This window comes from Podarcis filfolensis (genome assembly GCF_964270895.1).
Source record: "Podarcis filfolensis genome assembly, chromosome: 4".
Lineage (NCBI taxonomy): Eukaryota > Metazoa > Chordata > Lepidosauria > Squamata > Lacertidae > Podarcis > Podarcis filfolensis.
The window spans coordinates 65,294,677-65,319,002 of record NC_139607.1 but is presented as its reverse complement, the minus strand read 5'-3'; the positions used below and the strand labels follow the sequence as shown (position 1 = coordinate 65,319,002).

The window sequence follows — 24,326 nt, the reverse complement described above, 5'->3', positions numbered from 1 at the left end:
CTACAGTAAAACATCTATAACTAATGTATATATTAAGCAAGCTCATTAATACAGCATAACAGTTAAAACAACAATCAAAGTTGGAGATCCAGGTTTAGATTTGGGAAATGCTTGTTTAAACATTCAAGAGCTCACAGAATGCCAATACTGATGGTGCCTCCTCCCCTATTTCAGCAGATAACAGCGGATATATCTAAAGATTCTTTTGGTGTGGTGTTTTAATAATTCACTGGAGTGCACATCCATGAAACACTACACAATCTTAAAAATGTGATAATTAGAATCACATCTAAATCTTCTTCTTCTTTAGTGCATTGATGTGTTATACAACATTAATATAGAAGGAAGAAGGAAATATGCATATTACCTGAAGGAACTAAGCATTGTGGCAAACTGTGCATGCTACAATTCTGAACTTAGTTTTAGAAATGGGATATGAGCCAAAGCAAACTCATAGACTGCACATGCTCACACTCAACAATATTGGATGTCCAAACTGCACATATATTGCACTACCATTTGTTCCCTAGCTATACTTCTTGTGTCTTAAGCTTTTAGTAAGGAGATATTCCACTTGCCCAGGTGGTCCATTTGTTTTTCCTGGAAGAGCTGTCACTTGGTTCCTTCTCCCTGGAGCTGCTATTTATTAGCAGTGACTCCACCTGGTTGCAGCAGAAGCGATGGGATAGTGCAGGGCTCACTCTGTTGTCTTGCAGAGAGACCAGCTGCCATTTGGCTGTTCTTCTCCCTGAACCATTTCCATTCAGGCTGGCCATTATAAGAGGAAATAAGTTTGCTTGCCTAAGTTTGCTTATTTCTCTTTCTATCCCCAATTCTTTTTTTTCTGCATGTTGTATCTATTAGATTGTAAGTCTGCAGGCAAGATCTGTCTTGTTCTGCAATCTTTTCCAGTAAGCGGTAATTTTTCTGGTAATTTATATAAATAGATAAATAAGTAATATATTATTCTGATTATTTAGAAGATTTCCCCATAGGTTCCCCTCACCTCACCTTTCAAACAACAGCTGGCAATGGGGGGTGACATCCTGCCTTTAATTGCCTCTTGCCTTCTCTTCTGCTTTCTCTCAATTTAAGAAAGTGGGAAGGAAAAGTGAGTATGTGGGAGGTTGTCAGAAGCGAAAGAGACAAGGAGAAGCAGGTGGCTCTTCTCCTACAATTACCTTCCTAGCAACTCCCAACCTGCCCCCTATTATGCAGTCTCTACTATATGAAGCATGTTTGTACATTTAAACTTAATTATCAAGGAACTTTCTGCAGAGTGTGGCAAATGTTATTTGCTAATTAAGGATGTATTTATGCACACACTTTGCCCTTATGCCCATGGAGTAAAGGAACAAAACAGCAAATGGATTTAACCACTGGCCACAAGTTTATTATAACTTACAACAATCTGCAATAGACATTTATTTCCCCCCCCAAAAAATTAACTTGACCCAGATACTGCAGGTTTCCCAATTTTTAATGCAGGTGTGAGGAACCTTTGGCCATCCAGATGTTGCTGAACCACAAGTCCCATCATCCCCAGCAAGCATGACCAATGGCTAGTGATGATGGGAGTTGAAGTTGAGCAACATCTGGAGGGTCAAGGTTCCCCGCGCCTGCTTTAAGAGGGAAATTGAGTGAGCAACCTATATTATTCTGGGGCATGTCAACTCTGGTTCCAATGTCCAGATCAGTCTGATAACTGATCAATGCTTTTCCTTACCTGTTTACCTTCAATGAGGTGGCTTAGGGACAAAGTTGTCCTGGGCTGAACATTGTAGGAGTAGCTTTTTCCCTCATGGGGTAGTATTTGTTGGTTGGGAAGTCCGCATGAAGGCCATTCATCCAAATTGTCTCAATGCCAGAGAATACTCAATATAAAAAGAAGGCTCATGGCATGTTTTTCTGTTATGCTACCAGCTAGTCTTCACAACTGAACAGATGAACAAACTAACTAATATAAACTAGAGAAAGCCTCAGTCAGTCAAACTTCCCCTCACTCCCCTATTCCCTGCTTCCCCACCCCCTTGTTCTGCTCCTGTTCCAAGTGAAGGAGGCAGGAGAGCTTCTGATTTATGGATGAGTGTAGAGCAGTTTGCTAACTTGCGGCAGTCAGATAGGGACAAGGATGGTGACTTGGGAGCTACTGCCATAAGGACCATAGCTAAGTGGTAGGGCATTGCAGGATGCCCAGGTTCAATCCTTGCAATCTTCAGGTTGTGCTGGGAGTGCCCCCTGCCTGAAACCCTGGGAAGCCAATACTAGTCAGTGTAAGCGATAGTGAGCTACATGGAAAAGTGGTCTGACTTAGTATAAGGCAGCTTCCTATGCTTCTTTGTGGTTAGACCCAGGGTAGACTCCAAGTCCCAAGAACCATCTCTCTGGTGTTTCTCTTATACAGTGGTACCTCATGTTACATACGCTTCAGGTTACAGACTCCGCTAACCCAGAAATATTACCTCAGGTTAAGAACTTTGCTTCAGGATGAGAACAGAAATCGTGCTCCAGCGGCGCGGCGGCAGCGGGAGGCCCCATTAGCTAAAGTGGTGTTTCAGGTTAAGAACACTTACAGGTTAAGTATGGACCTCCAGAACGAATTAAGTACTTAACCTGAGGTACCACTGTATATATGTATAATTTTTTATCAGATTTTCACATTTTTATACACTTTATCTCTAACCAATTCAAACATCAAATTACAAGGTTCTCTGAACCTTCAGACTTCCTCCCCCTTCCTCCCATGGCTTCATATAATAACAGTTTTAGTTTTCTGCACCTTATGCTTTATCCAACTATTGTATATCCCTAATTATCATAACCAAGTTCACATTACAAATGTCATTATAACGCTACCAATAATTTAAACTGTTTACAGTGGTTTTTTAAAGTAAACTACAAATTTACTCCAGTCTCTAACAAATACAGTGGTACCTCGGGTTACATACGCTTCAGGTTACAGACTCCACTAACCCAGAAATAGTGCTTCAGGTTAAGAACGTTGCTTCAGGATAAGAACAGAAATCGTGCTCCGGTGGCACAGCAGCAGCAGGAAGCCCCATTAGCTAAAGTGGTGCTTCAGGTTAAGAACAGTTTCAGGTTAAGAATGGACCTCCGGAACGAATTAAGTACTTAACCTGAGGTACCACTGTACTTGATCCTCTTGGTTTCTGATCTTCCTCGTCAGCTTCGCCATTTCAGCATATTCTATCAATTTCATCTGCCATTCTTCCTTTGTTGGTAATTCTTCTTCTTTCTATTTTTGGGCTAGTAGCATCCACCTCTCTGGTGTTTCAGTCACTTTCCCCTCCCTGCTTCCCATTGCTTCTGCCACCACCACACCCCCTTTCCCTACTTCCAGGTAAACAAAGGGAAGGGTGCCCAAAGGTGTGTGCACACACACACATTGCATATAACAATAATGAAAACACGGTAAATTCAAATAATGATTGTGTGTGTGTGTGTAAGCAGTAAAATAATAATATTGTCAGCAAACCATGGCATCGCCATGACAATTTGAAACTGTCTCTGAAAGCATTTTCCCATGAATTCCTTCAGCCGACAGTGCAAAAAACCCTCCAAGTTGCATATGAGGGCAATCTGGCTGCAACATCTGTCACCCCACTGATCACGAGGGTTCATTTAGCTGATCTGGATGGCTAGCTGAGTGTCCTCCCTCACCGCTTCATGTATATGCCTGCCAAAGCTGCATGCTCAGTGGAAGAAAACAATCTTCCCTGATAGAAGGGGATGTGATGGTCAAGGATATATTATAGCTGAACTCCCCAGTTAAAACCTCCAAACATCCTGCAAAAAAATGCTGGTTTCAAGCTGCTCTTTCCAGAAGTGGATCTTTCAAATCTATTTGAATAAATCCTCATGTTTTCATAGGCTGTGGCACCTACCCTAATGTGATTTTTCTCATCTTGCTGGCACTTCCCTTTCTTGGCACATGAGACATGAATGTGCCTGTTGTTTAACAACCTTTGCCATGCCAAGCCAAAAAAACCTGTCTGATGCCCAGTCAAATATCTGTCCATAGCCCCAAGTGTCCAGCTGCATCATTATCATGCATTCAAGTACTTTTATCTAAGGATTCAAGCATAAAAATCCTTCCAGCTCCCATAAGCAAGTATGTTTCCAACAGAATCAATGGATGTATTCTTTCTTCCCCATAACTGGGTCAAGTCTCCCCTGTATATGTCTCTGTCAATACATCCGTTGATTCACTATATACAGCTCAGGGTCCTTAAATTGTTCCCTATATTGCCTTCCCAGGACCAGACTATATCTGCTTTCACTGCTCTTATTTTCACTGCTGAGAGCATCTGTGACTCCATTCTGCTTTCCAGGTTTGTGATGAATTATGAATGCATATTCAGACAGTTTGTAGATCCATCTCCACGGGTCACCTTCTGGATTGTGTTTTGTCAGTAGCCACAGCTATTTTTGAGTATTGAAAGTCCCTACCACTGATGAGGAGTGAAGGCTGGGGCAGTGTGAACAGTGGCTTCCTATGGCACCAGGTAAGTTTGTGGCTGAGGTGAGATCTGAACCAGGAATGGCATTCTAGCCCATGGCTCACACTTTTACCCATCATGTTGCATCGAACCAGCAATCTGATGGAAGAATTTCTTGCTGTTCATTGCCACCAGTGACATGAAAGAGGGCTGTGAGGGGTTTGGGCAGCTACTTCTATCACCTGTGGATTTTGTGTAGCGAGGGAACATTTAGCCTGATGGCTACAAACATCTTTGCACTGGTAACAAGAGCTATCTGATGGCATCTGTGCATCACCATCTCTCTAGAGAGAATGAGATATGGTGGGTTGCACGGGAACTGTGAGATGTCATTATTTCTACAGACATCTGGAGGAAAGGAGCAAGGCTTTGTTTACTAGAGCAACCAAATGCCCCTTCACACAAAGAACATTTGTCAGACTGTCTCAAGGAGAGAAAGCACTGCTGTGCTCATATTCAATCAGACTGGTATCACGAGAGCCACGGGAGGTACAGTAGCTAGAGGCTGAGCATCTGTCTCATCTACAGCCAGAGTGCTAATTTTCGCTTTCTTTAAAAAAAAACAAAAACCTGGAGGAAATGTGTATTAATTTGGAAACAATTTTCAGAATACTACTTTCTTCCTCTCAACAGTGTGGTAATTACTGCCCTTATTCTGTAGTGCCCAAGAACACATTCCTCAGTCATCTACATAAGTCATAATTATTTATCCCCCTCACAGAAAACAAACAAATTTTCAAACTATTCACAATCACTCTTTTCTTTTATGACAAATTCTCTGGGTGATGTTCCCCAGATGTTCCTCAGAATGTGGCTACCCCCACCCCCAAAAATGGCATGTGAAATGAAAATAATGTTTTGTTGTTGTCACCATCACCATCAGGTTATGTATTTCCATAGGATGTGCATTTGTGTCAGAACACATGAAAAAGTGAGCAAAATGAGGCCATTCAGTTCAACTTCCACTCATTCCAAAGCAAATGCACAAAATAATCACCAGGTGCTTTCCATCTTTTATAAGTTACCACATAAAAAAACTCCAAAACATCTAAAAACACATGAAACGCCACCAGAGTGCTAAAAACCCACAACAAACTTCCAAAATCAGCATAAATAATACCCATTTAGCTTCTCTCTCAAAGGCTTTGTGAAGTTAAATGATCTTGGCCACCCTCTGAAATACCCTGAAAGAACTAGCCTAATTGGCTCCCTAAACTGGGAGTTCCATAATGAGAAAGATATGGCCCTTGCAGCTACACACCTAACTTGAGATAAGTGAGACACTCAAGAACAGGAGTGCCTGACCAAGCTGTATGCTGACAAAGCTATGTGGGAAAGTTCATACTGAAGAAGTCATTCTTTTAGATGCCTTGGAATCAGACTTTTATGGGCAGTGCATTCTGGTACACCACCGAGAATAATTGGTGGATAGAAGCTTTACTGGCCTTGAACCACTGTGTAATTGTCAACAGATTAAAATTGAGATTAGATTCAGATGGCTGGAGACCATGATAGTGATATGTCCTTAAAAGCTTTTCAGATGTCAATCTGTACTGCATGAAAAGGCAGCTCTCCACAGTCTCTTACGTTGTTAACCCCATGTTATCACTATTACAAATCCTGGAGAATCTGAGTGGCCATGTAGACTTGCCAATGCAGTGGTAACTTTGCATTAAGTCAAGCAGTCAGAGGCTACAGATGCAGTTTTTTTTAAGGGTTGCGGAGAAAAGTCTTGTCTTTAACCACAATGCAGAAACCTTGTAAGGAAAATGTTTGTTTTTATTGTTACAAATGAACACCTTGAAACCCCCTACCAAAATGCAAACTATATTGTTAGTGTTCACATCTGAATATATTTAAGCGACATTTCTCCATGTGTTACAAAGTCACACAGCAATCTGCATTTTCATTGAATTGTAAATATTTGCGGACCGCATACAGAAAGCTTTGTTGCTCTCAAATTCAGATTGTTTTAAAACTTGCTACTGCAATGCATTAGACAGACAATAATCCAGGACAGCGAGCATCAATTTCAAAGAGTTTAATCTAACAGCTTGGTTCTAAAATGATTATGATAATGATTTCATATTGTATATATTTTTTTAAAAAAGCGTGTACTGTATAAAGCATGGCTCTGTATAAGAACATAAAAAGAAACTTACTGGATCAGACCAAGAGTCCGCAACCTATCTGCAGCAGCGGGCAAGCAGATGCTTTAGGGAAACCCACAAGCGGGGCGCAAAGACCTGATTAGCATTAGAAACAGGCCGATCCATTTTACATTTTGCAGGGATTAAAAGCAAATCTAGCTCTGTGTTCAGTTTATTACAGTCAGAAAACAAGCTGCTGCTGTGCTGGGTCAACTGTTGTATTGCAACATAAGCCAGCTGTATATCTTCTTCCTGAAGGTTACCCAATGCTCCTTGTTTTAACCATATGCACGCAGACACTATTTGGAGAGAGTTATTGGCGGCATTAATTATTTATACAATGTCACCACTGTACAACAACACAAGCATTACAAAAAAAGACAGCTCCCTGCCCCATGGAGTTTGCAATCTAAATGTTGACAGAAGCAGAAACAACAGAGGGAGACGGCAAAGGAAAGGAAAGGAAGGGGCAAGGACGACTGGCAATGCCTTGCTGGGAGGGCAAAGGAAAAAATGGATGAAGTCCCACAAGGGGGTGATCTGCATTAGGGTAGGCTGTTTTTTTTACTGTTATCATCGCTTCTTGCCTCCTTGCAATGGACATGATGCTTACTGCCAATTGTGCCGATGTTGCTACTTCTGACCATCAGTTTAGCTTTATGCCAACTCAGTTTTTTAATGTGGCAGCACCTAAACTTTGGAAGTCCCTGCCTATTGAAATCAGGCAGGTGTCATCACTGCACTCTTTTTGGCACCTGCTGAAAACACTTTTGTTTAGACAATGATACTCAACATTGTTTATATTTTGGAGCTCAAAAATAAAAGTTGGCCTATCAGGGCCTTTCCCATTCACTCCCTTCTAATGGCATTACACTTCTCCTGTTTCCAGCCTTTATATCTTGAAGTTCATTTTTCAGATCTAGGTGAGAGCCACTTAGCTTTATGACCAGGTTGATTTCTTTCTGATTTGTGCAATGCGAGTTTCTGGTCTCTTGTATCTGCTTCCCAACATGTTTCCAGTTAGTCTGAAATACTGGAATAAGAAACGAGTAGAGATGTTAATATACAGTCCTTCATTTACTCTGAAACCTAAATGTTTATAGGTATATAAATCTGAAGTGTCATGCTGGATGCTTCATGAATTGTAAATGTAGACACGGCAGCTAAGGGGACACGGTGCCTTGTTTTATAGAGCCGGCAGTGACTAACAAGATGTTAGGTATAAACCTGATTAGGGTATTTTACAATAAAGCAGTATTGTATTTTAAAATGAGACTATGTCCCCCACATTCAAAATCCCTGTCTTAAATAACACCCAATAAAGAACTGAAAGGAAGGACAGAACCTAACTGAACACAAAGCTTATAAATCCAATTGGCCTATGTGTTTACGTTCTCCTATCTATCAAGTAGTAACTATAAAAAGGCAAGCTAGACATAGTGCGGTGTTTATTCATTTTTTTAAAAAATGTATATTTTAAAACACCACAATCCAAAGCAAGGATCACCTACCTCAGGCATGGGCAAACTCGGCCCTCCAGATGTTTTAGGACTACAACTCCCATCATCCCTGACCACTGATCCTGTTAGCTAGTCCCAAAACATCTGGAGGGCCGAGTTTGCCTATGCCTGACCTACCTCCACCCAAACCTACTGATATGTAAAGATCATCATCAGAGGCAAGGATGTAGCTAAGTAATTAAAAGATGCAGCCCTGTGGGCCCACATGTCACAAATGTGCATACACTGTGCATAGGCAAACTTATATGTACTGTTCGTTTCCATCACTCTCATAGCTAGGATGACCCGTCCCATTTCACTACCTGAGGTAAAATGGGAATGTGCCACTTCCTGTTCCCCCTGATGCCAGATAAAAATGATTTTTAGAAAGAGGGAAGAATAGAGATTCTGATTAGAGATTCTTCCGAGAACAAATGTGGATGACTGCAGTAGATCTAACACATGATGACGGGCTTGAAATAATAGGGCTATGGCCTAAGAGGAAAGTGGATCACTTGAATGACACAAAATAATACAAATTGATTGGGGGAGACCCTTTATTTGGAATATGCATCTTTTTTTAAAAAAAAAAAGCTTCTGTTTTCCCTCAAATGAAGATTTGGAGGCGAAGACATCAATATTCCTAATCATTCTTTCATCAAACATTAACAGAGCAGCATCAAGGCCTAGGGCCAAACTACACACAACACCACAATTCACAAATACATGAATAGTTTTTTCCTTCTTTTTTACCATGGGGGTGGGGTCCTGTCTGGATCAGGACTCTGGCATTTGGTGAGGGGGCTTTAATACTTTGCTTGGTGCTGCAGTTCTAATCCACATCAAGGCTTCTACTCCTTACAATACAAAGAAGCTCCCATTGAAGCAAATGGGATTTTCCCTCCCAATACAAAACTCAGGAGTTGACCACTGACCGTGGCTACAGCAGGGGACAAAGAAGAAGAAGAAGAAGAAGAAGAAGAAGAAGAAGAAGAAGAAGAAGAAGAAGAAGAGTTTGGATTTGATATCCTGCTTTATCACTATCCTAAGGAGTCTCAAAGTGGCTAACATTCTCCTTTCCCTTCCTCCCCCACAACAAACACTCTGTGAGGTGAGTGAGGCTGAGAGACTTCAAAGAAGTGTGACTGGCCCAAGGTCACCCAGCAGCTGCATGTGGAGGAGCAGAGACGCGAACCCAGTTCCCCAGATTACGAGTCTATCGCTCTTAACCACTACACCACACTAGCTCAAAGCGTGAAAGGTCCCCTAACTCAGACATGAGGGTCCCAGTCCCAATTGCTTTCCAATGCCTACAGTCTACTTCAAAGCCTATTTATCCAATTGCTAATTGTGTGAGTGGCACCCCTTCTAGTTTGGCCTTTGCTCCTACCTTTCATCAAATTCAGAAGATTAGGCAGGAAAACTTCTGTCCATTACATCCACGATTTCTTGGCAACAGTTGTGCAAAAAAGTACTGGACTTTTCTCTAATTGAGCACACTGAAATCTCATTGAAAGACAATTTCTTTTAGTTGACAGCTTCTCTCTGAAAACTCCCTTGAACTTGCAATAATGCAAGTACTAAATCAAGCAGGGGTTCTACTTGGAAGGAGAACCATGAAAAACAGGCAGACAGAACATGTGACAATGAGGCAAAGTTGCATCTACAGGAGTCCTTGCAGCTGAATTAAAACTGGAACACTGAACTGGAAATTGAGGCAGAAATATGCTGCTGTCCCTTATGGGGATTGAACCTGCGACCTTGGCATTATCAGCACCACAGTCTACCAACTGAGCTATAGCCCTGCACTTTAATCCCTGCTGAGGCTTTGAAATCCAGGCTGATTAAGTTGCAGTAGCAGTAACTAGCACAGGTGCTGGAATTTTATTGTAAACTGCTTTGGGAGTAGATCTTAGCTAAAAAGTGTGGTACAAATAAAATGAAATCATTTCCTTGTGGCTTCTGGATGCCAGGTGAAAGAAGAAGTACTGTATCTTCCATCTCCAAATTGTGATGAACAGAGTGGCTGAGGAAACTCACCCAGATGGGCAGGGTATAAATAATAATTACTGCGTGACCAGGCGCCGACAGCCCCAGCCCCCAGGGATCATAAGGAAGGAATAAAGACTCTGAAAATGTTATATAGAATTAAAATTATGCCACAACTTTATTAAACTTCCGAATGTAGGAAGATCTTGGCTTAGGCCTTGGCCATGTATCCCTCCCAGCCCCGCAGCCGGGGGGAACTTGGGCTCATCAGGGTCAATGGGATATGGGGGTGCTCTGCGAGACATAAGTGTAGCAGGCAGCCAATCCCATATCCCCGCACACAGGTTAGTTCACTGACAACTTTTCAGTGTATGGCCAGTGACACCCATATATATAAAACCTCTTTAAGAGGGGACCCTGGAATTGCCGCTGCAGGGCGGTGAGTCACCACTTCACGCGCCCCCCCCCCAATATATAGGGAAGAAAAGACTAAAGGATTCCACCCAAGGCCATAACCACCAAAGTTGTGACAAATTGCTACGGGGAAGACAAAACCTGCCAATGCAGGAAAATTTCTTTCCGGCCCTTCAATAGCAACCACTCAAAGACTGTAGCAGCGCCCGTTAAACAGGAAGAAAAAGTTAACCTGCAAACAAGAAACATTAAACAAAGGGAGGGTAGGGAGGGTGAATCTCCAGAGCCAACTGTCTGGCTATTGTCAGCTCCACCCCCTATTTATAAATGGGGCTGGCCCCACCTCCCAGCAAGAAATTTGATTACTGAGGCTGGGCGTGAACCTCCAAAAATTAACACTGAGAGGCAAGCCAGCCCCTGTTTGCCAGTAAGCTCCCTTACTGGTTCTAAAATTCTTAATGGTAAATTGAGCTAACATTCATTTTTCCCTCTCTATGTTTAATTGCTTCAGCTTACCTCTTCTTCATCTTCATCTTTTTAAATAAATTCTTTGGAGACAAATTGTGTCACTATGGTACAGCACCGCATTCAAGCTAGCTCTATAAAAACAGCCTCAAAAGTACCATTTTTGTCTGAGACAAGATGATTTTTCTCCTGTCAGTCACAGACCTTGAGAGGAGCTGTAAAAATAACCACAGTGGCTTTTAGCCAATAGACTTCTTTGACAGCATCACAAAAATGCTTCCAGCTCAGTAGTTTCATATCTACTGATACAAACACTTGTGCTGGCCCAAATGCTGAAATCTGGATTAGTGGTCCTCTATCATTTGGCCTCACAGAATTGTTTGGTGTCTGACAGAGCCTGACTAGAGTGAGACGTGAGGGAAGGAAGGAAGGAATATCTCTAAATGTATGTGATACATTAAGAAGTGTTGGTTTTTCTTCCAGGATTAGAAGTGAAACAGTGGAGCTGGACTCTCCTTGCCTCCTTGTACAGAGAGAAATATCCTTAAGGGGCCTCAAGAGTGCATGGCCCCCTTACTACATCCCTGGGAGGAATGGGCAACAGTCATGGGAATGGCACTAACAATCAGGGTTTTTCCAGACAACCTGCTCATCCAGCATTGCTCCTGATTGGCTGGCACAGAGCTGACACGATGGTTAGATCATGCCCAGCCTTTACTTAGCATTCATTTTTAGTTTTTTATGGGGTGGCTATATGACAATGAATATTCATCCTGCATCCAACCTGATTTGCTTGCAGGCTGTTTACACATCTCTGCATTAATCATGCATTAATATCACATTTTTCAATCCATTCCCCCGTCACTTAACAAATCACAAAAAGTCTGTTGTTTTTGGAGTGGATGCATTGTGCTAGGGCTACAGTGCTTTAAGCCACTTTAAACATACAGACTTAACGCATGCAACTCTCAGTGGCCTTTCCTACCCTCACCAATTCACCTAGCAGCCAAGATCAGGTGGGTTTTCAGAAAGAGAATCTATGCCAGAATGGCATGCCATTGGGCTCTAGGTGAATGGTGGAGTCAAACACCCAAAGTCATTACACTAGGGTTTCTAGGAAAATCTTTATATGACAGCATCAAAATTATATTACTTATCACTGCTTATACGTAGATTAGAATACGTGACGGGATAAAGTTAGCCATCAAATACCAACAATAAACTGTTGGGTGTACTGGTAGCTGGATGGATTGGTGTCATGCATAACAACACTTCTACCTGCTGGAGATACTTGCCTGAGTGCTACCAGTATCCTCATGTCCTGATCCTGTCATCAATATAACAAAGAGAGAAAAAGAATTATCCAGCAGTTCCTTTCAAGGGTTGCATTTACAGTGCTTATCCCATAAGCATTAGTGGTACTATGCAGACTTAAGTGATATTTCCCAACTAAAACTGATTGGCTAATCATATTTGATGGAATGCAGAGTCTTGTGTGGTCCCACTGTCCTGTCTTTCCACTGCAACTCTTTGGATGCTCACACACATAAAAACACACACACAGCTGTTCTTGAAGTTCAGGCGACTCTCTAAAGCAGAATTTAACATGGCATGAAGACTGCCAGGAAACGCAGTTAGCAAAATCTGAAATAGTTCTGGGTTGACATTTTTCAATTGGCACAGAGAAGAGTGTTAATGCAGGAAACAACCCACCCACGTATATTCAAATACTTGAAATGTAAATAGCTATCTTAGTAAAAATAGCTTCCTGCTTCCAAAATTACATTTTCTATTTATGGTCAATGAAAATTATTGTACCATGCAATTATGAGTTAGGGTGGGTGCGTAACTCCTATGCTCATTTCCCCTAATAGCTTAACATCTCAATATTCTAGGGGAAAGAAATTGTGTGAGTACTTTCATGATAGTCACTGCCTACTAAACTGGAATAAAAATTCTGTAAATTTCCTAAAATCTTTATTACGTTCCAAGTGAACCTTGCAAATATGATTTTAATGGACAAATCTCAGCAACCTAATCCTTAGATATCTGTTCCATTCTCTGTGAGCCAAGCTAAAGAGTATCTTAAATATGTCTTTTCATTTGTGTGTATGTGGTTTTTGAATAAAAAGCAGCTAGGGGGTGGGGCTACAATCTGGATAGTTTCTCCTGGTCCCATTGTCATGATGAAAATACCCCTTCAGAGCGACTATTTGCCCCAGCCACTTTGGGTGTCAGTTGGTGGAGAATCTTAATCAGGACCACAGTGCAGGGGAATTAAACACCCCTCCATCTACTCCATGTTCCTAATCTAGATTAGGTTCCCAAACCAATTTCATTTTAAACACAAACATGGGTGTACAAGGAGACATTTAATGAACCCTTACAGATTTACACTTACAGATGCAAAATAGAAAAGTTATATAGCCAGAATGCTCTATAAATATTTTGTAAAGTTATAATAGTACTCGTTTGATGGTAATTTGATCACTCATATTTACAGATACAACACTATAGCAGTATCCTTACTAGAGGAAGCTACGACAAATGGTACACTGTTAGCAAAAGGGCGTGGAGTGGGGTATACCGCAAAGGCCTATGGTCTCCCAGGACTCATTTTCTCTCCTTTGAGTTGGTGTTATGTTGTGGTAACAGGAGACATAGCATACAACATTCCCAATAAAGTCAGTGGACAGCCCTAGAACATCGATTTTCCACTTCTTAGCCCTCCAGTCCCACAACCAGTCATAGGTAAAAAGCCCTACCAAGATAACACAGATAAACAGCATCAGCCCTAGCATTAAGCAGGGAGGCAGTTGCCTCAGAATGCAGATGCTGTGGTAGGGATAAGAAGTGATGGAGAGGTGTTGGAGAACAGGGCTGTGGGTGCCAAGCAGCCTACCATCCAGTGCACCTAAAAAAGCCCTCTGTCCATAGGTGCAGTGCATGGCATCATCCTCTTGGCAGCATCCAAGCAAAATTCAACTGTCAATCTAGTTTGCTTCTGTATGTGGAATAAGGGGAGGGCATCCTCTTGCCCTTTGCCTCAGGCAACCAAATGTCTTTAGCTGCCCCTTCAGATAAAATATATCAAGATGTGCAACCTGAAGTTTCATCCTTATGTCTTTAGAACTATAGGCACACAAAGGAGAACTTTGGCAAGAGATAACTCTGCACAAACTGAACACTATGCACAGAAACTGAACATCCACCATGGGGGGGGGGAGGCAGCACAGTGTTCCAATAGCTTAGTATTCCCATTGCAGTTTCCCAAACTTGTCATTTTGATTTTATAAGCAGAATTGTACTTCTAGTACCTTAAGCTTCTGTATTGTTGTTGTTGCCATCAGTTTAGAGCTGGGAATGCCACTTATAACTCATTATTATTCGGTAAAAAAAAATGTTGTTTATCTCACAAGTAAATAATATGTAACATTACAACAGGCCACCGTCAAAATGCCATATTGTCTTCCTCCCTCCCATCTGAATTCACAATTTATAATGCTAGCCAGGAAACCTACAATGGTCATACCAATTGCAATTTTTTTCTGCATATTATTTGCAGGTGGATTTCTTACTTCAAACATAGAAGGTTTGGGGGCAGGGAAGGGAGGAGTTCCTTCAAAATTATGGAATTCGTGGCCTTATCTCGCACTATAGGTCTACATTCTGGATCGTATGCAATGCTGCAGTTTCACTCATGCAACAGATTTTTGCTTTTCCCACAGAACCTCCTCTTCTTCTCTTTCCTGCAGCCACCCCATGAGGGATGTTAGCATCCAAAACGTGTATTAAAGGGTTAATTGCAAGAGCTGTAGAACTCTAGAATGTCATACACTCTGTGGCAGTTATTTCACTTGGGACATTCATGGCAGTTAGTAGGACAGTTTTAACAGAGCAGCAGGTATGTTGTGTTGTGCTGCTGCCTCAATGTCAGTCAGTCTGTAAATGTTAGTCAGCCTTCGATACAAATCTATGTAAGATGTTTTAGCAACTTAAGAAACATCTACCTGCATTGTATATTTTAATCTGCAAGTACAAATACACTAAGTAAAAGTTATATGTTACTTAAACTTTAACAGAGAGTGTCTTGCGTAGGTTTTTTTTGGGGGGGGGGACTAATTAAAGGCTGATTCCACATACAGTCGTACCTTAGAAGTCAAATGGAATCCATTCCGGTAGTCCATTCAACTTCCAAAACGTTCGGAAACCAAGGTGCGGATTCCTATTGGTTGCAGGAAGCTCCTGCAGCCAATTGGAAGCCGCAGAAGCAGAGTCGGATTTTTGGGTTCCAAAAAACACAAACCAGAACACTCACTTCCGGGTTTGCGGCATTCGGGAGCCAAAAATGTTCAACTCACAAGGCTTTCAGGATCCAAGGTACAACTGTACTCTGCAAATGGGAATGAGAGTCTAATTCCCACACACCCATGCACCCACCAAATCTGGTTCAGAAGGTTGGGGAACTTTCTGGAACATTGGTGGGGGGGTTGGTGTGGGTGCTGGAAGAGGAGATGATGGGGAGGTTCTGTTGTGCAACCAGAGCAGCCCTTCCAAGGGGAGTTCTGCTGTGTAAGTGGAACACAGCTCGTGCAGCAATGGATGCAACCCTCTATTTCTACAAATAGTCTGCAACATTTTGTTGGAGGTTCTGTCTCCTCCCATCCTTGCACAGATGCTACTGTTCAGGGTTTCTGCCAGCCAGCCAGCCAGCCAGCCAGCCATGCTGTCCCTCAGGATGCTGCAAGGAGCTCACAGGCATTCTCATTTCCCTGTTTTCCATTTTTAAGCAGACTTGTTCTGGGTTTGTCCAGAGGGCACAGCTAGAAACAAAGGGTGGAAATTGTAGGGTAGCCAACTTCAGATGAACACCAGGAGACTAGTGCAAGACAGTAAAATGAATGCTTTTCTAATATTGCAGAACATGGTCAGATCCCCAAACACAAGAAACTCCTGCAGATCTCTTATAACTATGCCAGTTGTTCCCCAAATGGGTGCTAGATCATTCCAATGTGCTGTGAGAGAACTGTATAGATGCAGTTCTGAGGTGATGTGGTGAAATCCCAAGTCAGTTTTACCAGCTGAGTTCTCCCTTAAAAACATGTCTAAATCCTATCTATAGAGAAATTAGTCACTAAATTACAAGGACTACACATCAATTAGCTAAAGCTTCACCAAGCACATCATTTTGTTACTAAAATATCAGTAAAGGGATCTGTACACAGAGACTTAACTAGTTTTGAGTACTTACTTTTAGAATACAAACACAGTACAAAAGGATTAGTTTCAAAGATTTAATCTTTATTGAATGATAAAGCAACAAACACCCATCATTAAAGGGAGTATGGGGAAAGACATAGAACAAGTAGTTTCAGATAATGAGGCATGATCAAATATCTAGAATAGACAGCTAGTAAAATCCACTTCTGTGATGGCCGGGGAATGTTCTTTGAAATGGATTCATCACCCTTGAATTTAGCACACTGGCCCTAAAGGATACAATTCTTGGAAGGGATGTGAGACTCAAGGGTCTTATGTACGCTCCTAGTTGGAGAAGGCTAGACTATTAATATAATTCTGGCTTAGATCTTTTATATGGTTTGGGGTAGTATTCCTAATGTATCAACTCCACTTCAGGAATAAAACTAGGATACTCAGAACTTCAAAACCAGGACAAGAAGAATTTTAGAACCATCTCTGAGAGCCAGTGTCTGTATCTGGATGGAGAGGTGTACTCAAAACTTCTGCAAATGCATGACCCCTCAGGCTTTGAGTGAGTACCTGATGTGTCCAAAGATATGCATGTTTGAGAAATTCAAGAGTTGTGAATCCTATGTACAATGAGCTGATCTTCTCAGACTGATGTGCGGATCAGAACTTAACAATCCACCACATGTATTTTGCCACATGTTGTGGTACACTTCTCAACATTTTAAATGTATCAGCATATATATATGAACATGGGACACAGGTGGTGCTGTGGGTTAAACCACAGAGCCTAGGACTTGCCGATCAGAAGGTTGGCGGTTTGAATCCCCGTTCGACTGGCCACTTACCTGATCCAGCAGGCTCTTCTTATGTCCTCATATCCTTAATAACAATTCATTTCTCTGACAGCTGGTCCATATGAAGGGGAAGGCCATAGCTCAGTGAGAGAACATTTTTACATGCAGAAGGTCCCAGGTTCCATTCCTGAAGGAGCGTCTCCACCCCCATCGTTCTGCCCGGACACTGAGGTCAAGCGCCAAGGCCCTTCTGGCGGTTCCCTCACTGCAAGAAGTGAAGTTACAGGGAACCAGGCAGAGGGCCTTCTCAGTAGTGGCACCCGCCCTGTGGAATACCCTCCCACCAGATGTCAAAGGAAAAAGCAACTACCAGTCTTTTAGAAGACATCTGAAGGCAGCCCTGTTTAGGGAAGCTTTTAATATCTGAAGGACTATTGTATTTTAATATTTTGTTGGAGGCCGCCCATAGTGGCTGGAGAAACCCAGCCTGATCGGTGGGGTATAAATATCATCATCATCATCATCCCTGCCACAAGGCCATTCATAGGGGATGGTGGGAATTCTAGTCCAGTAATGTGGAGGGCTAGAGGTTCCCCACCCTGGTATACAGCTTCAGAATGAAAGCACAGAAACAATGATTCAGTAATAACACAAAGTAAAAGAAAGTAACTGTTCTGTTAAACCAGTAATCAAGAATCTGTAAGGAATGGCTTTATCAAGCAAATTTATTGCAAGCAATGAAAAAAATGTGCAATCATACATTAAGCCTTTCTTTAAAATAACACTTTAACACTAATATTAATTGTACAGGTTTCCTATATAATTTTATTCTTGAAGGATGTGCAGGGGGAGACAGGAGCATCATTCACAGCCATGAACTTAAAGACATATTTTGTAGGTATCACTGCAGGAGTCTCACTGCCAACGTAAACATCAATGAATGGCAATTTTGTCACTGACCTCTTTGGGTAAAGGATCAGAATGCAGCTAATTAAAGCTGACAGCATCTATCAAGGCTTTTGAGCTACTGCGAGGCTCCTTGGGAAATACCTGATTACTTGTGTGAAAAGGGAATTGAAAGATATTTTTCATCTCCTAATATATCATGAGGATTTCTTTCATCATGGTATCATGATCTTCGGGCTCATCCACAAGGTGCTGTAATTTAAAGAATGCCCCATCCTTGACTCCCAGAGAAGAAAAAGAACAGCATTATCAGGACTGCTTAAGCAGGTGCTGGCAAGGCAGTAAACAGTCTGAAGGCATTGGTATTTGACCGATTCTCCTCTGCTGAGAGAGGACTCAAATATTCTTGCACCGTTCACTTGCAATCCAGACCCTGAAAAGGGAGAGAGACCCTTCAGCTGATACTACAAGTGGTGCTCAGGGGAGACCTCAACTGTAGCTGCTTCAATAAATGGCATATGCTGTACAAATGATGACTCTCTTCTCTTTCTCTTCCTGCCAGTCCGTCATGGTTACTTTCAGTGTCCCTTAGTCAGCTGCAAGAAGAAGTTGAGGGCCCAGAAGCTGACAGTGCAAAGCCTGAGGGAACTTCATTGCTATACAGCAAGGAGACAGAAAGAGAGAAAGAGAGAGAGATTTGAAGAATATATATAGCTGCCAGGTATGTGCCCCCATGCCTGTGGTTCAACTAGTGCAGGAAAAATGGGACATAGGCATAATTGGCTCTCCTACATCCTTTGGAATGGCTGTTGCTACCTGGTAACATCTTCCTCCCTTCCAGCAAGGCAAACACCATCAGCCCCATGTGTACTATACAAACTTCTTCTTTTTTATGCTTTCATGCTGAAATGAAAAAATAACAAGAGGAAAAAATATATAAAACCTGTTGTCATTTCATAAACAATTAAGATTTGAAGATATAAAATATAATGAGAATAACAAAGCTGCAATCCAGAGTGCCATTATATGTCTTACCATGTTCAAGATTATAGCCTAGAGGTGAGATTTATTTTGCTGATGGCATGCATTAAACTACATTACTGTAGCAGTGCCCTATTAACATATATTACAGTATCTATTTTCTAAAGACACAACTCTTCTTCTACTTTGATTTTATTTATCAGGATTTTAGCATAACCATTCCTGGAAATTAAGAAACAACATTTCGTACAGCTACACACCTCTCTGGGAATAATGGGCCCTTTTCAGTGTTGCTAGAGCTAATCAGTGAATTGGTGTTTTTCACTTGCACTTCAGCAAGACTCAGGAGGACACTTCCAGACTGTGACCATTTTGTGACAGGTTTAAAAATTCAAGCCATGTGATTGAGTGGATTTGGTGCTCTTGTGAAACAAATCCATGTCCCGTCCCCGTCCCCCGCCCGAAAAAATAATTTTTGTGGCAAAGAAAGAGATAGGGAAACGCAGTAGAAAATGTGAAATGATCATTGTTTCATGTGATGCCATACCATTTTCCCATAAACAAATTAGAATGAATACTCAGTGAGAGACCAACATTTTATAAACCTCCCCACAAACTTTGTGTAAACAAATCAAGATGAATGCTGAAAAAACAAGTAATTTGGAAACAACTTGAAACTAAGGAGAGGATTCAATAGCATTTGCACCTCTACAATTCCATTAAAACTTGTGGGACTGTGCCATCACAACGATCAGTGCTGAGTAAGGAAACAACCAATTCCTTTCACATAAAAAGTTAAACTATCAGATTATGCAATGGAAACTCTCCTGGGTCTTTGATGATTTTACTGTGAGTTTGAAGTCTTGGTGCCCCAAAGCATGTAGGCAAACTCTTCTAAAATTAGATAATTGTTCATTGATATGCCAGTCATTTTCCTGCCTGTTCAATATAAGCTTCCTATGAATATACATTACAGACATATATTTTTTTAGAAATATAGGCTTGTCACCTAAAAATGAACATTATTGTCAGAATTCTCATGTTGTTGATTTCTTGCAGCACCTCAAGACACTATAAGAAGTCCATAACACAGCAATCAATTTCCCTTTTAACAAAGGTATCAAGATCAATATCCATTACTTGATGCTTCAGCTGTAGTTGCAGTCTCTCCCAACAGTGCCCTCATAGTTCCCAAAAACACTTATCACTGTCCTCAATCCTATTGGCATATTTTTTAATTTGATACTTTTGATATTTTACAAGTCAGTGCAATTACAATATCAGATAGCCTTTGCCCATAGATTGAACCATAATAGCAAATTATATTTTACAATCCTAAGGAAGATGCTGATGAAATGTACCTGTGCCCCTTGAACCTAAAATCATGGGGAAAACAAAAGTTCACCTTCCATTCAGATTGTAAATTTCTGTCAGTGAAAAGCCTTATGCCCTGTAGAGCTGAGCTCCCTCCCACATACAAAATGCCTCGCTCCCACATACAAAAAAATGCTCTCCTGCTTAGAATCAGTAAATTTGGAGGACAGCATTTCATCATTGTTTGGGGGGGATGTTGAAGCAATTTGTGGGTTTATTTTTCTGCGATTTTAAAATATATGTTGTCTACTCACTACCAAAATGATGAAGGCTGGCTCTACTATTAGGCAGAGTGAAGTGAAACCTCAGGCAGCAGCTGCAGGAGAACAGCAGAGCCCCTTCAACACTTCCTCCAGAGCCTTTGCCTGTATGATTTCCTTGGAGGACACAGCTGTGTGTTGTCAGACTCGGGTGTTGTGGAGGACACCATCCTATCGCCAGTATACAACTGCCAGTCCAGTCAACTTCCGCACATGGAATGGAGGGGGTGCCATCTTGTCCTCCACCTCAGGCCTCACAGAGCTACAATTCACAGAGTGGTCTAACAGTCCATCCCTCTTCCCAGGGAACTCTGGAAACTATACCTCTGTGGAAGGAACAGGGGTCTCCTAGCAACACTCAGCACCTTTAACAAACTACACTTACCAGAATTCTTGGGGGGAAGCCATGGCTGTTTAAAATGGGCCTTACTAAATAAACATGCAAGAAGGGAGAGGAGGGATGCACGTGGTAGCTCTGTATGTGTGTGTGTGTCTGTCTGTCCATCCCACCACACCCTTTGCTGTGTCTATCACCTTCTACTAGTTGGAGGGTGATTAATTGCAGTAGGAGGTCTTCTCTGCTTCTGTAGGCACATTGCGCACTTGTTCCCACTCATGTATTCTACTAGTACAGATGGTACCTCGGTTTACGAACTTAATCCGTTCCTGAAGTCCGTTCTTAAACCAAATCCATTCTTAAACTGAGGCGCACTTTCCCTGATGAGACCTCCCACTTCCAGTGCCCTTCCACCTTTCAGCTTCCATTTGTAGACCAAGGTGAAGTTCACAAACTGGAACACTACTTCTGGTTTTGCAGAGTTCGTAAACCAAATAGTTCATAAACAAGACTGTTCATAAACCGAGGTACCACTATATTGCAATAGGGTGATTTTCTGAACAGATTTGATATGCATAGCTGTCAACTTTCAGATTTGAAAATAAGGGATCAGCAGCCAAAATAAGGGATTTGAATCTTGGTCCTAACATTTGGAGTTAAGTTTCTATTTAGCTGTCCATTAATACTGACAAACCATATCTCCTATTCATCTAATATATCTCCTATTCATATAATATCTAAACAGGCAAAAAATATGTGTTGTTATCTGAGACATGAATATTCCAAGTGGACTTTCCTGCCAGTTAAAATGGTGTTAGGAAGGCATGCCCTGCATTGCCCTCTGTAAGCTTCTCCTTTACAATCTTCCAGTGGCTGGGTGCATGGCAGCAGCTTGATACGTACACAATACAGACATAACACCTGGGCACAAAATCTATTTATTCCCTGGTGCTCTCTGGGGATGATACACTGAATGAAGAAAAATAACACAGCAGAAGCTTCAATGTGTTTAAGCCTCTGGCTGACACAATGTAATAGAGGAACGAAGGCTTGAGTTGAGGACACTTCATTGATCAAGGACTAACTCTGGCAGCCCACTGTAGGCAGTCACCCAGAAAAAATTCCTAAAACACAAGAAAGATGATGACATTAAACAGGTTGTACTTGTTAACATGCAAAAGAAACTGAAACTCAGAGGAGGGCAAGACAATCAGGACATTAAAATGGAGTAGAATATATGGGGGAAAGTTAGAGCTGGGAGGCTAAGGAAAACTGAACTGTTTCCAGTAAGAAGGGCTTTTAAAACATCTTATCGTTTTTCATTGTTTCCCAGCGCCATCCCTCTGGAAGGTTGTGGATTGATTCCTGTAAACAAAGCCAGTCTATATTTGTAATACAAGCAGCATAGTTCCTTCCCTGATCAACCCTTTCTCATTAAACTCAGAAGCGTTAACATCAAACTGAACATTTAAATCATATATATATTAAAATTTTGCTTTGAACATCTAAACCTGAACTGACAATATCTGAGCTGAATTATCTTACTTCCAGCATTTTAAAAGTTAGTGTACAGGTAAAGGTATCATCTCATTAGCTTTCATCTTATTATTCATTTATTTAGAGGATTTGCACTCACACTTGAGCGTAAAAATTCCCAGAGCATCTTACATAAAATCAATTAAAACAAGACTTTCTCTGCTTGCAGCTACATAATCTTCATTATTACACTTTTTATTCTGCTGTTTTTCTAAGGAGCTCGAACTGGTGTTCACAACTGTTTGGCACCAACAGCGTACTTTCAAAGGGGCTACTCATGCACCCATCAGCTGATTGGTGCCAGTGGCGTAGCGTGGGGGGTGCAGGGGGGGCCGGCCGCACCGGGCGCAACATCTGGGGGTTAGGGTTAGGGTTAGGGGCACAAATCCACGGGTTAGGGGGCGCAAATTACTTGCCTTGCCCCGGGTGCTGACAACCCACGCTACGCCACTGATTGGTGCCAAGAGGAGACAGTGTGAAATTGTTAACTGATGTCATAATGGCATTATTTGAATGACAGGTAAGTGGCCCATGTGACAATGTTGACCCAATGGTGGTAGGGAAGCTAAGGGTTTGGTCTCACTCTTGTTGTTAAACATCCTTTCCATTGGGTGATGTCTGGGGCTACTGGGCCTAGCCTGCTCCTAGGCAGCTACTGTGTCAGTACTAAATTTGGCTCCATAACAGCTGGCTCTGCAGGGGGCTACCCCAGGAGGCCAGGGAGCATGCCAACCTATGGAGCAAGCACACATGGAAGGGTTGTCTCTTGCTTGCTAGCCTGACAGGAAGAGTAGTGCCCAGCTATTAACCTTCCCCATAAGGTCCCAAGGTAGGTTACAACAATATATTCAGGTCCAAACCGGGAGGGGTGTGTGTGAAATGGTGGACATTAAACAAAAGTGATGGGTTCCACAAAACAAAATACCTGAATGGTCAAAGCCCAGGGTAAATTATTACTCTTGTTGTTGCTGTTTGTTTATTACATCTCTATTCTGCTCTTAAACTGAAAATCACAGAGTGGTTCACAATATAAAAATACAAAATGAAAATTCAGAATACATAATAAAGCAACACAAACCAATAACCCCCTCCCACAGAAACATTTAAAAGGCCATAGAACAGGCATAGGCAAACTCCCGCCCTCCAGATGTTTTAAGACTACCATTCCCATCATCCCTGACCACTGGTCCTGTTAGCTAGGGATGATGGGAATAGTAGTTCCAAAACATCTGGAGGGCCAGAGTTTGCCCATGCTTGCCATAGAATGTTAATCAACCCAATGCCTGGCTGAAGAGAAACATTTTCACTTGGTGCCTAAAGATATGTAATGAAAATGCCAGGCAAGCTGCCTCTGGGAGAACATTCCACAAGCGGGGAGCCAACACAGAAAAGGCCACTTCTTTTGCTGCCACCCTCTGGAACTCTTATGGAGGAGGCACCCAAAGAAAGGCCTCAGATGATTATTGCAGGGTTTGGGTTGGTGTGTCTTCTGATAACCATCAGAGAGAGAATGGGCTCGTAAAGGATGAGACTGGACCAGAAAAGGGAAGAAAAGGATGGAAACTAGGGAGCTATCTTCCCTCCCCCACAAAGAGAAAGAGGTAATGGAGTTGGGACAATGGAGATCTCTACCTCTCCTCTCAGAATTGGTCCCCTCCAACCAAGATCAAAGCCCCCTCAAAATCTCACTGAAAGGAGTTTTGCTCCTATATCTGAGACACTAGCAGTGCTGCTTCTCATACACTTCTTTCATTTTTAGAAGTCCACATGTTTAGAACCCACAGATTTAAATATAAAAACTCTTATTCTCAATTTACCACATACTAAGCTGCTTTATGAAAGGGTGAACTCTGTCCATGACTAAACAACCCAATATTTTAATTATACTGA

General features: G+C 41.8%; 2 long non-coding RNA genes across 4 annotated transcripts; one reads left to right on the top strand and one right to left on the bottom strand.

Moving 5' to 3' along the window:
- Positions 1-6,547: 6,547 nt before the first annotated feature.
- LOC310761621 lies at positions 6,548-9,010 on the bottom strand. Its single transcript, XR_014547582.1, has 2 exons — positions 8,923-9,010; positions 6,548-7,703 (listed from the first exon to the last, which is right to left on the bottom strand). It is a non-coding gene; the product is annotated as an uncharacterized lncRNA (long non-coding RNA).
- Positions 9,011-15,364: 6,354 nt separating this feature from the next.
- On the top strand, positions 15,365-22,739 carry LOC310761635. Of its 3 annotated transcripts, XR_014547610.1 has the most exons (6): positions 15,365-15,417; positions 16,675-16,810; positions 18,511-18,669; positions 19,133-19,303; positions 19,989-20,046; positions 22,653-22,739. It is a non-coding gene; the product is annotated as an uncharacterized lncRNA (long non-coding RNA). The 3 variants fall into 3 exon arrangements; XR_014547609.1 differs by lacking the exon at positions 19,133-19,303; XR_014547608.1 differs by lacking the exons at positions 19,133-19,303; positions 19,989-20,046.
- Positions 22,740-24,326: the final 1,587 nt, after the last annotated feature.